Source organism: Triturus cristatus, chromosome 6, assembly GCF_964204655.1.
Source record: "Triturus cristatus chromosome 6, aTriCri1.1, whole genome shotgun sequence".
Lineage (NCBI taxonomy): Eukaryota > Metazoa > Chordata > Amphibia > Caudata > Salamandridae > Triturus > Triturus cristatus.
The window spans coordinates 1,563,736,470-1,563,748,799 of NC_140589.1; the positions used below are offsets into that span (position 1 = coordinate 1,563,736,470).

At 42.1% G+C, this 12,330-nt stretch overlaps 1 protein-coding gene across 1 annotated transcript in view; it reads right to left on the bottom strand.

Annotated features, from left to right (window-relative positions):
- The window catches only part of PLEK (pleckstrin), a 392,598-nt gene that overhangs the window by 119,042 nt on the left and 261,226 nt on the right, over positions 1-12,330 (bottom strand). The gene's annotated exons all lie outside the window — the stretch shown is intronic.

Below are 12,330 nucleotides of genomic sequence, written 5' to 3' on the forward strand. Positions count from 1 at the left end.
TTAATTTTCAGTAATAACTGTGTGTCACTGTTTAAGTAGCCAGTCCAGCTCTTGCCTACAATCCTTTTTGTGTTAGGGTTTCTCCATATGCGACCCATAGTAGTTCATCCCTTTGTTTGATTACTAACGTGTTTAGTGTTTTACCTCAGAGATAGTGTCAAAGGTTGCAGACCCTATTAAATGATCTGTAATATCTCATGTTGTGCAGCACAATTTGATTTTCACTTTGTACTATTCATGGTTATTCGGTTGCTCAATGGCAGGTTTTGTACCAAGGCCCTGAGAGTGAAGCACCTGCACTGTATGTATCACGGAGCAGTACCGCAAGCTGCTATTAGAGGTCCCTGCTGAGCCAGGCACCAGTACTGCATGTATCTCGGTGCAGTACCACAGGCGACTAGCAGAGGTCCCCACTGAGCCAGGCACCAGCACTGTATATATCTTGTTGCAATACTGCAAGCCGCTACAAGAGGCCCCTAATGAGCCAGAGCACCACCACTGCATGGACGCATTAACACAGACGCCCCTACTCAGCCAGGCCACAGCACAGCTTGTATCACGGAGAAGTACCTCAGGTTGTAGTTACCGGGGCCCTAAGAAGTGACAATGGAACAAGGCTCTGACGCTAGTTAAAGCTATATGTGTTGTTGGTCACTGGGCACTATACTTGAAAGGCCCGGCCTTCATTCCGTAGAATACCTTACTAGCAAAATACAACCTTTTTAGGTCGAGACTAGGCAGCACTTGAACTTCCTCTTCGAGATGTTGTATATATGCACAGTCCATTATTGACCGAAAAGATGAAAGGATGATGTGGCATTACCTGCATTGGAACTCATGACTTAGACAAAAGCCACAGGAGATGTCAGCCCTTGCCAGGGCCAAACACCCACACATCTCAGTCACATTTCCCTCAAATAACTGCACTTCTGGACATTTTGTAAACTCCCATTTCTCTTTCATTTATTTCCACAATTACTGCAAAACAGCTAGTTTTCAGTGCTCTTGCAGAACTCCCACCCAAATTCGCACAAAAAAACACGTACTTTAAGAGTGTAATTTAGCAATGCAGTATAGCTCTTCAATCCCTGGCAGTACAGCACTCCGGATAATGTGCTGCATGGCTATACACTTTTAATGTCCAAAAAGCGAGACCTATTGGCTATGCCAATGCTTGTTTGGTACTGTGAGAGTCCAACAGGACTCAAGGAACAATCATTCAGATATGCGTAACTTTTTCTGAGCATTAACCCCCCTTCATGCCCAATTCGGCCCTCTTTAAACACTCATTTCACAAAAACAGCTGAACAGACTTACATCAAATGACAAAACCATGCTCTGTGAGTTCTGTAAACTAATCATAACTCGCATCACTTGTGACATGTTAAGTAATATCATTGATGACATAATGGCCATATGACATGAGCAGCAAGAGTAGGCCAAGTGCAGCTGTGGAGCGTCAACTTCTTTTTATTTCCTGTTTTTAGCATTATTCGCAAATCCTATGCTGGATTTGAAGATCCTGGAACACTACTTTAGTCCAAGTCCCTGGGATGTATCTAGGATTTGCAAATCTGGCACAGGTTTTAAAAATCTTGTAACACATTTTAGTTATATAGTGTGGTCCCTTAATAGTCCTTTTGTTCATGCGGTTTGAGGTGAGTCCACCTTGCCCTGTTACTCCCTTTCTATGTGTATTTATCCCAACAGGGTGTTCAGTGATCCATGCTAGGTAGTGGCAGCTGGAACTGAAACTTTTCTGAGACATCCAGCCAAAGAGAGTGCCACAGATTCATGAATCAAAAACCGGATTTGTGAATCCGCAAAAAAGACACAAGGAAAAGCTCTAATACCTAATTGTGTGGTTCTATTTTTTCTTTACTGAATCGTAAATACACTGAGAATTAGCCGACCTGCTAAGGATCCTCAAATTAACTATCTAGATATTGCTAAAATCTAACATCTTCATGCCCAGAGAGAACACATTTTAAATGCTAATTTCTGAACCCTTTTTATACCAAACCAAGTATAGGCATTTCCTTGAGTTTAGTTCTACTTAAATGTCGAGTTTGTTGCTATTCCTTTCTAATTAAGGAGCAAAGAATCCGATTGGAGTCAGAATGGGAAATGTCATTGTTGGTATCCCACCTCTGGATGCGCCTTTTCAGCCCCTGGTCTATGGGTCTTTACAAAACTTACTGGAACCCAAAGTAGATGAAATTGTTTTTACTGGAAAGTGTTTTGCAGAATCCTTGAACGGGGCCAGCGTTAGTAAGAAAAAAATGCTCTTTCAATGTAAACTCTGACCTAACCATAACTACAGAGGAACTGTCAACGCCTATGTATCAAATATATATAGATGTTTTTATAAGAAAATATATTCGGACAGGTACCCTACTGCCAAATCATAAGGCCTCAAATGGAGTGCTCTATATGTATCACAGAACTCTGAGATGGCTATCTTTTGAATGTAATTGATGAGGAAATCTTATTCTGAGATGTTATGTATGGGCCTTGTAACTGGAAGGCTATTAGACTAATCTTCTTGAAATCATACTTCATGATACAAACAGCACCAGACTGTTATTGAACAAGACCACAGAAATGCCAATTCACATTACAGATATGACTTTATGAGCAGGCAGAAGACTACACACTTCGCCCCTTCCTTTGCCCATTATATTTGTCTTTGTTATCCACAGCTGAAGTATATTGATGTAGTTATGTTCCACAGATGTATTACTTCAAGAAAGAGGCTAGTTTTCTAATTTGTTATTTTAGATCTCATGTAAGATAACACATTTTTTTTATGATGCACTACCCTATACTTAATTAAAGCTCACTCTGTTTTTGAATCCTGAGGTATTTTCTTTTTATAATAAATGGGATTCTGTAATCCCTGTATAAACGGCAGTCATTAATTTCTTCATAATCAGCAACTTGTGGCGTACCCAGTTGCCGATTATAAAGAAAATATGTCAGAACTATAAGGTAATAAGTTATAGTCGAGTTCTGACGTCCCAGTGCCAGCTGCCATCAGCCGAGGTGAAAGGCAAGTCAGGTCATGAAGCAGCTGTTTAAAGCAATGAAAATGAAACATTGCTTTTCTTTCTTCTGCTTTCTTTTTTAGGTCTCGCCTGATGTTAGCAGCGCGCATGCTCTGCTCTCGCCATGCGAGAACCTTTTGGAATCAATACGAATTCCAAAGCTAGATGTGCACTCGTATGGACGGACAGAAGATGTGCACGCGTACGGAGGAAAGGAGATGTGCACGCGTACGGAGGACAGGAGATGTGCATGCGTACGGAGGACAGTAGATGTGCATGCGTACAGGTCGCGGCATTTTAGTACAACGCGCACATGGCACGCTTTCGCTTTCCCTCCCTCCCCCCGTCGGGCCCCTCCTTCTTCCATTGTGTGCTTGGAAGGATCACCCCTGGTTATATCGTGAGCGCAAAGGGCTTTGGCTACACCAACTGCCATGGGCCCAAGCAAGCAGACCGAAGGCCAGGGCTTCATGACCAGCCCTGCCCAAGTTGATTCCGATGCATATCCGACATGATCTTCTCAAGAAATTAGGACATGTATTCAGAGTGTCATCTAAATACTGCTAACCTCAGGGGCATAGCTTCAGGGGATGTCTGGGGTGTTACACTCCCCTAAAAAAATATTTTGTAGTAAGTAGTTGGGGGCAAGCGTTTTCAGTCATCTATGGTGAAGTGTCTCAGATTTCACCTGGAATTTTTTCATGCCCACAGGGACAAAAACACAGGCACACACACACTTTTGTTTCTGTTTTGAAGGTCTTAAACATGTTGATTAGTTTGAATAATATTGTGTCTCACAATCCGCCCTCCACTCTTTCCACGTCCTTTTAAGCCCCCCATTATGTCCTGCTTCTTATATAATGTATTTTTTACATGATTTCCCAGCGTGATTGTTGTGAAATCTGAAGCTTACACCCCTCCACCTCCACCCCACCCGCAGTCATACGGACCAAACCACGCCCCTGGCGAAACTACCCGGCAGGAAACTCAAGAGCAGCGGGTCAATGTATGTGGTAGTCAGGCCATTCCCCATGCTTCCGGCACCTCAGGTGGAGGGAGGCCTGTCACTGCTCGGCTCCCCTGCGCGCAGCCAGGCAGGGTTACCGTTCACAAGCGCTAGGATTTACACCCACAAGGGGATGCCAAAAAAACACAGAGGCGATGGAACGAGGCCAAGAACGGAGAGGATTCTTCGTCAGTAGGGGTCTTTATATACAGTCCTCTGCGACTTACATTCTGCAGTGCTCTAGACAGAACTAAAACAGACTGAAATAAATCGGTAATAGATTGTAAACCACCTAATGGAAAGTGCACGACCAATGCTTTTTTTCTTTGTCCGTGTTTTTACATGTTTTAGTCATGCTGGGGCCGATTCACAGAACTAACTTAAGACAAAATCCTAAACATACTACTTTTGGTATTCACAGAAGGCATTTAGTAGTAGTAAAGTTAGGATTTTGTCTTAAGTTTGACTAAAGATAGACTTAAGACAAACTTAAGACAGACTTAAGACAGATTTAAGACAAACTTAAGACAGACTTAAGACAGACTTAAGACAAAATCCTAACTTAAGTCTGTCTTAAGTCTGTCTTAAGTCTGTCTTAAGTCTGTCTTAAGTCTGTCTTCAGTTTGTCTTCAGTTTGTCTTAAGTCTGTCTTAAGTCTGTCTTAAGTCTGTCTAAAGTCTGTCTTAAGTCAAACTTAAGACAAAATCCTAACTTTACTACTACTAAATGCCTTCTGTGAATACCAAAAGTAGTAAGTTTAGGATTTTGTCTTACGTTAGTTCTGTGAATCGGGCCCTCTATGTTTGAGTAAACCAGGACTTCAGGATAGAGTAATTAAACGCAACTGTACCTTTTCTGTGCAGCAAAAATAAAAAAACGTTTTCCTGTGATGTGCATTAAAGCTAAACATTATTTCCATGACCGTTCTAATTATATCTGCCTACCAGGAAGTATTCCTTACGATTTTTTTAAAATTCTACACTTCTAACCATGTTAGAAGTGTATTGGAAAGTTTTTTTTTTTTATTCAGTTTTTGTTTTTGTGTCAAATGCTTGCCATAAAAATAATTACCGCACCAGCTTGTTCAGGCCAGCTCCCCCGGTTTTACAAATGCTTTTTTTGCCTCCCGTTCATCGATCTACCAGGTGCTGGCACTGCCTAGCAGACACATCTGCTGTCATGCTCGGAATTTCCAACATCACCCGATCGCTGCAAAGGCTGCTGTACAAATACAAACTATCCAGTGAACTGAAGAGAAAAAACAATCTAACAGCCCCTACTAAGAAGTAGCCTGGGGCCAGATTCCACCCTACTGAGGTTTGTGTACTGCAGGACTTGACATGGACATCCAGAAGTGCAGGTACTCAAAGTTCAGAGTACCTGTTTGCTCTTGTGACGTGCCGGTACTCACCTATTGAATGTATTTCAGCCTTGCTGCGAAATGCAGATGTTCTCCCTCTGAAATTAAAGTGCAGGTACCCCGTACTGGACAGTACCGGCCCATATAAAGCACTGGACTGGATACAGTTATTTCATATGTTATACGAAACCTCTACATTTTTGCTGTGACCCAAACGCACAATCTTCTTTCAACTCCCTAAAATTGTGCTCCATGTGTTTTCATTTGCTGTCTTACTACGCTGAGGGTGAAAATGGCACCCGGAATGTGGGAGGGAGATTTATGGGCAGTCACCGAAATGAAAACAATAAGCAGGAAGGAAAGAAAACAGGCAATGAAAGGAAAACAAAGGGCGCGGAGTAAGAAAGAGCGGGGAACAAGAGACAGCAGAGAGGTAGAGAAAGGCGGACCTAAAGGGCAAGGTGTGGGGCTTAAAGAAGATGGACAGGCACAGGAGATGGCCAAGTTGCTTACAGCCCACACATTGGTGAACTGTCTACAGAGAATGGAGGAATGTGGCGGGATGACGTGTGATGCTCCAGTCCCTCCATATGGGGAAAAATACAATGTTGTACCCACTATTTTAAACCTTCCTGCAATTCGGTATCTCTAACTGGTATCCTAGGCCCACCACATGAAATCCTCATCATTATGTATCCCGTCCTACTCAGCGCTACACATTGAATATATTTATACACACGTGATTCAGAGCAGCACACAACATATAAATCAAATCTATAGGTAATGGGACCAAACAGAACACTGAGAACAAGAGGGCAAATTCTAGTTCAAGAAATGGACGAGAACATATTTTTGTTTAAAATGCTCATTATAGTAAGAGTGCCCATAACCGTGTCTGTTCGACATAATTAGAACAAGCATTTGCAATGCAATAGGTCTCGCATTTGCGAGAGTTTGAGCTATTAGCATTGCAAATAACAATGCCGTTATTTGTTTTACAAACCAAAACATAAATAAAAGACATTGTCATTTACACCCCCCCACCCTGCCTTCTTTGAGCCGTGCTAAATGTGAAAAATAAAATGGCAATGAAATGATTTCATTGCCATTTTATTTTTCAGTATGGAGCCCGCAGCTGCCAGCCTGCCCTGAGCCAAGGAAAAAGGGAGGCGTGTCCTCTGCTGCCGATTGGCAGCGAAGGACTGGGGCAGTGGCTATAAGACGCTGCACAGTGCAGGGGCGGCTCCTCCATTTGAGTGGAGGAGCGATACCTCACAAGCCTCAGAGCTGAAAAATAAAACGGTTATAAAGTTCATTTATTATTGTTTTATTTTTCAGCAACCTTTCCTGAACTAAGTGTCAGGTCGGGGCGGGGCCAGCGCTGCAGAATGGCAGCAGCAGGGAGATGTACACTTTAAAATGTGCATGTCCCCTTGGCCGGCCGTCTTGGGAAAGCTAGCCAGACATGCACATTTTAAAGTTCTCTAAACTAGTTTGTTTTCTTTGACAGCTAGGTTAGAGGAAGCACAGGCTTATTAGGAGTGCTGAAAAAGCCTGATGCTGCTTTCATGCTGTGAAAGCAGCACCAGGATTGGGTAGTGCAGTTTCCTGCATCGGGAGCGTCCAGAAGATACCCGTGGGAGGAGGACATTGCGCTGCGAAGAAAAGAAGGTAATTTTTTTTTAAAATGTTGTTGTTGTGCGCTCACACTTCTAAGGAGGAGTCATTTGAACTGTAGTGATTGTTTAGAATTGTAGGGTGTCACACTAGAACGACTTGTATTAGTTGACTAGGCTTAAGTGTGCCACCTGGACTACCTCTTAGTGGTCCTTCCATAATTGTAAGGGGGACACTAGTGAGAATAATACTTTTTTAGGGCTATTGTGGTTTATATATATGTTTTTTGGTTTATGTATAGAATGTTGTGATATATGTCATTTTTTGTGTTTATTTCATTGATTAGGTGCTATTGTCTATATGGGTTATAAATATGTTTTGATACATTCAAGCAAGAATAATAATTGTGGAGAGGGTAATTAAATGTACTCTACTCAAAAATTATTTTGTATCTATTCCTTTATACCATTTGTCATTGTATAAACCAACATCCCATGTCCAGGTATAAAAGGGTGAATTGGGTATACCCCTGTTGATTTTGACTTGGCTGACATGTGCACTTTGAAGCTCTCCACCCAGCTGTCTTAGACAGCTGGGTGGAGACCGAGCACAAGCCGACGGGGCCTGAAGGAGCATCTAGCTACTCTGTGCCAGCCCATCCTGGCACTGCTCTCATGTTGATTTACAGCATGAGAGCAGCGTCTGGATTGCTTAGGGAAGTTAGGTCATCGACTTGTGCTTGGAGGGAGCCGGAGAATGCAGAGGACACAGCCCAGGTAAGAAGTGTTTATCTTATTTATAATTTCACTGTAATTTATGCCAGTGATGTATTGCTTATTTATTGTGCATGTTTTGTTATACATGTATTTTGGGAAGTGGTGGGGTACTTCGGTCGCCCACCACTTTCAAAGAATACCAGCTGCCCCTGGATGAGTTGTAGCCTTCCACTGCTAGAAGCTGGCTTTTTATGTTTCCTTGTTCTCTCACAACCACTTGTTTCTCTTCCTGCACTACCAAAATTTTCACTGCTCTCACTCCCCAGGACCTCTGAATTCCCTTGTCCCACTTAATTTGTTTTACTAGTGTATGGCAGCTACAAATTGCTCCCTTTCTTATTTGTGCTTCACACCTTCTTTTCCCTTTTTCAGATTTAATTTATAGTTTTACGGTGGCCATATGACATGTTAGGTTAGTTTACTAAAATGCGATTGATATGCGATTGACAATAAAAAAACATTGGCAAATCCAGTAGCTCAGCCTATTAAAGCTGAAAACTATAGGCGTTCCCAATGCCTCTTAATAATTGGATGACAAACAAAGGGAGGTTCGTGACTATATTCTAGATCCACTGTATTCTGAAAAATGAAATGTAATCTATTGTGCATTATAGATTGGCCATTTGGGATTATTAGGTTTCATAATCACAGTAAATACTAAAAGGAAATAATTATGATAATAAAACTACAAATAACCGTGTTCGACTAGAAAAACAAACAAGGGTGTTGAGTCATTTAATTTAATTTCATAAAGCTTTATTCGATCTTGAATAAAAACAAAGATCATAAAAGCACAAGACATTAACAAAAAGCATAAAATTCATCAAAAATTACAATAAAATATCATAAGATTACAAATACATCTGAGTGTTCTAAAATTAATCAAAAAGCTTCCTTTTCTTGGTCAAACCCAGAGGAAGTTGGCTACTACATGGCTGATAAAGGGATTGCCGAGTTTTTTAAGAAATCTGAGGGCCACTTTACATTCTCTAAAATTATACTGTCTCAGAACCGGTAATATATATCTCACTCGTTCCTCTTTATACATTTCACAGAATAGGTTGATGTGGAGATCTAATTGTTCTGAGGTTCCGTCACATGGACAAACAGACAGGTCACAATGCTTGTATTTTCCCGCTGGGTACCCCACCAACAAGGGAAACAAATTCTTTCGGAATCTTACTAGAATGAATCTATGCTGTAGTTTCAGAATTTCCTCTCGGTGGTGATAATCGCTCTCTAGTGAAGTAGGAAGACTCCGATATATCCTGACTGATGACTTAACTTTGTTTATCTCTATGCGCCTGTGCACCAGTTTAGCCAAATAAAATTCTTTTAGAACCTTCTTGGGTATTTGGAGGCATTTGCTAGGATTTATGACAGATCCTCCAGGCCCAGGGTGCTCAAGGTAGACCTTACGTAGAAGAACCGTCCTACTTTACGCACGTCATCCAGCTCAAGGCAATCCTTTACGATAGGCTGTGTTAGGGTAAGCGTATTCTTCCTCCAAATTGAGCGCCATTCCGCTGAAGGGGCTAATCGTATCCAATCGCTATTATAAGGGAAGTCTAGTTCCGCATGTAAGTTAAAATTGGAATTAGCCGCTTCAGAAATTTGTCCTTCGTAATCTATAGCTGGTCGCTATTAGACATACCCCACACCCGTGCTCCATGGTAGATAGATATACTGTCTTTGCCTTGTAAATACTCTTTATAACTCTTATGGGCTTAGTTTCCAATTTTTTAGCAAATCTGTTAATGGCTGCCATACTTCTCTCCATTGCTAGCACCCTATTTTTGATCATAGGTGCCCAAGTATGACCCTTATCAAACATGAGTTTAGGGGAAACAATTGACTATCTCTAGTTTACGGGCCTCTAAGTGAAGGATGGGGTTTTTCCTCGCCCCTTTGGAGTTGCTTTTAAGATAAATGATTTAAATCCATTAACCCTTAAATCGAGGGAAGTCATGAAAGAAGTATAAGCCATTAGCATATATTGCAACGCCCTACCAGTTCTGGCCACTAGGACAGTATCATCTGCGTATGCAAGCAAAGGCAGGGATAGTGACCCAAATTTTGGAATTTCCAGAGACGTGCCCACCAGTGCTGCCTCTACCTCATTCGTATATAATGAAAATAGGAAAGGGGCCAGGACGCATCCTTGCCTAACCCCTCGCAGGATCTGAAATGAACAGGTACAAGCCCCGTCCTTGCCGTACCGCACCGAGGCGGTAGTCTGGGAGTAGAGCTGTCTAATGAACGTGAGAATTGAGGGATCTACCCCCATGGCCTCCATTGTTCCCCATAGCCTTCTGTGGTTTACGGAATCAAATGCCGCTGAGAGATCCATGAAGGCCATGCAGATTGTTTCCCCTTTAGCCCTAGTGTATTTTTCAATGACAAGGCTTAAATTCAGACACTGGTCGGTCTTGCCCCTTCCCCGTTGGAATCTGTATTGGGCTGGAATCAGTATATTTGTATAATTAGCCCACTCTTCCAGCCGATGTAGTAGTAGCTGTCCCATTAGTTTTGATGTGCTATCTAGCAGGGATATTGGCCTATAATTGCCTGGATCGCTTCTTACTCTCTTTTTGAAAATCCACGATACCAAGGGGCGATCCTTGGCTATGGTGTTAAATACATTCTGCAGTAGGGGTGCCCATAGAACATGATCTTCAAGAAAAAGGTCTATTTGGACCCCGTCTGGGCCTGGAGCCTTCACCCTACTGCACCTTTCCAATCAATTTGTTATTTCCTCAACCATAAACACAAGTGGGTCTGTGTGTGCTGGGGGTGTTGGAGGATACTCCATTGTCTGAGTTACCCCAACCCGAAGATTGTCTCAAAATGAGCCACCAAGGCATCCTCTCCCACATGGGATTCCAAAGTTGGATCACTGGCATCCTTAAAGTGGGGTTTATTTACCACCCTCCAGAAATCCCTGTTAATATTAGTTAGGGCTGCCCTTTCTAATTGTTCTCAGGTCAGATCTTTCACAATTGTTTCCCTCTGCTTCCTACATTCTTTATATATCTTCTGGAGTGATTTTATCCACTCTTGATCTCTGTGGACTTCTTTCAGGGCTTCATGGAGAGTTTTTAGCGATTGTCAACATACGCGATCAAACCAACACCCCACCGGTGCCTTACTTGAGATTCTTTTACGGGCTAAAGCCTTGTTTACTGCCTCTAATAATTTTGTAAAGTCATGAATGATAAGGTCATCAGATAGATTTATGTCCAAACAATTTTGTATGCAGTCCATGTTCTTTGTTACTATTGCATGGGTTATGTTTACCTTATCTACGCTAGCCCATTTTAGTTGGTATCCATTCTTTCTTCCTAGGGCCGGTGTCTCAATTGTTTTTGTTTGCCTCTTGCAGGAGGGACCTAATGCTATGGAAAGGGAAAGAATGGTGTGATCATTGAAAGTGGTGAAAACTGACTCCACTTGAGTCAGCTTCCTATCAAGGGTATCAGAAGTCATCATGTGGTCAATAGTTGACTCATAATCATTGCGTCTAAAGGTTTGTATGAACTCTCCGGACTGTTCAGAATGCCTATTCCTTACCTCCAGGTTTCTAATGGACAGAAAGCTATTCAGGCTCTGACCATAATAATTATGGATGAAATGAATTGCCGGGGGCCCTTCCATGTCCTCGGTACCGCAAACTGGGGTGGTAGAGTATTTACACAACTGAGTGTTAAAATCGCCCACCCACACAATAACAAAATTCTCTTTGATTCCAGTCCCCATTTTATCAAGCTCATACTCCACTTGGGTCACCACCAAATTCATGTTAGGTCCAAATTTATTGTTACAGAAGTTAATCAATAGCCAATCCTGGCCCCCTGAGCCTTCAAATAACAAGAGATGAAAAGACGGAGACACCATCAGAAATTTCTTTAAGCTTATTGGCAGGGCATTAAATATTAATGAATGAAATGAAATGAAAAGAAAGGTTTATATAGCGCAACTGTCACTCCTGACGGAGTCTCCTGGCGCTGTTAGAATGTTAGTAAACCCTTTCTGGCTCGGCCTGCAAGTGAGGGTATTGCTTCGGTTTGAAAGGAACGGTATCCATCTATGGCAATTTGGTTGATTGCCCAGGTCTCCTGCATGAATATTATATCATACTTTTGCCAAGCATCAGAGCACTGCGTATTGCCCACCTTCCCCTTAATGCCTGCAACATTCCATGAAGCTAATTGTTGAGTCAATCATTTCGAAACTTTTGATTCGAAAATGCTGGTTGTTTACAACCCCATTTTCAAGCCTGTGCATTATTCAGTAGATGTGCAAGGTGTAGGGAGCTGACATCTTGGCAAAGGCTCCCCGTTGCATTCTGGTAAATATGGGTCATGATTATTTCAGTAGCTGATAAGGAAATGTTCACCACTGGTTGGTGAAGCCAGTGCTGGTATTTCTATACATTCCTGGAAGCATGTGTATGCATGTTTGTGTGCTCCCTACCTCCCCAACATTATTCAGTAGAAAAAAGTCCCTTCACTTGATGTTTCTGGT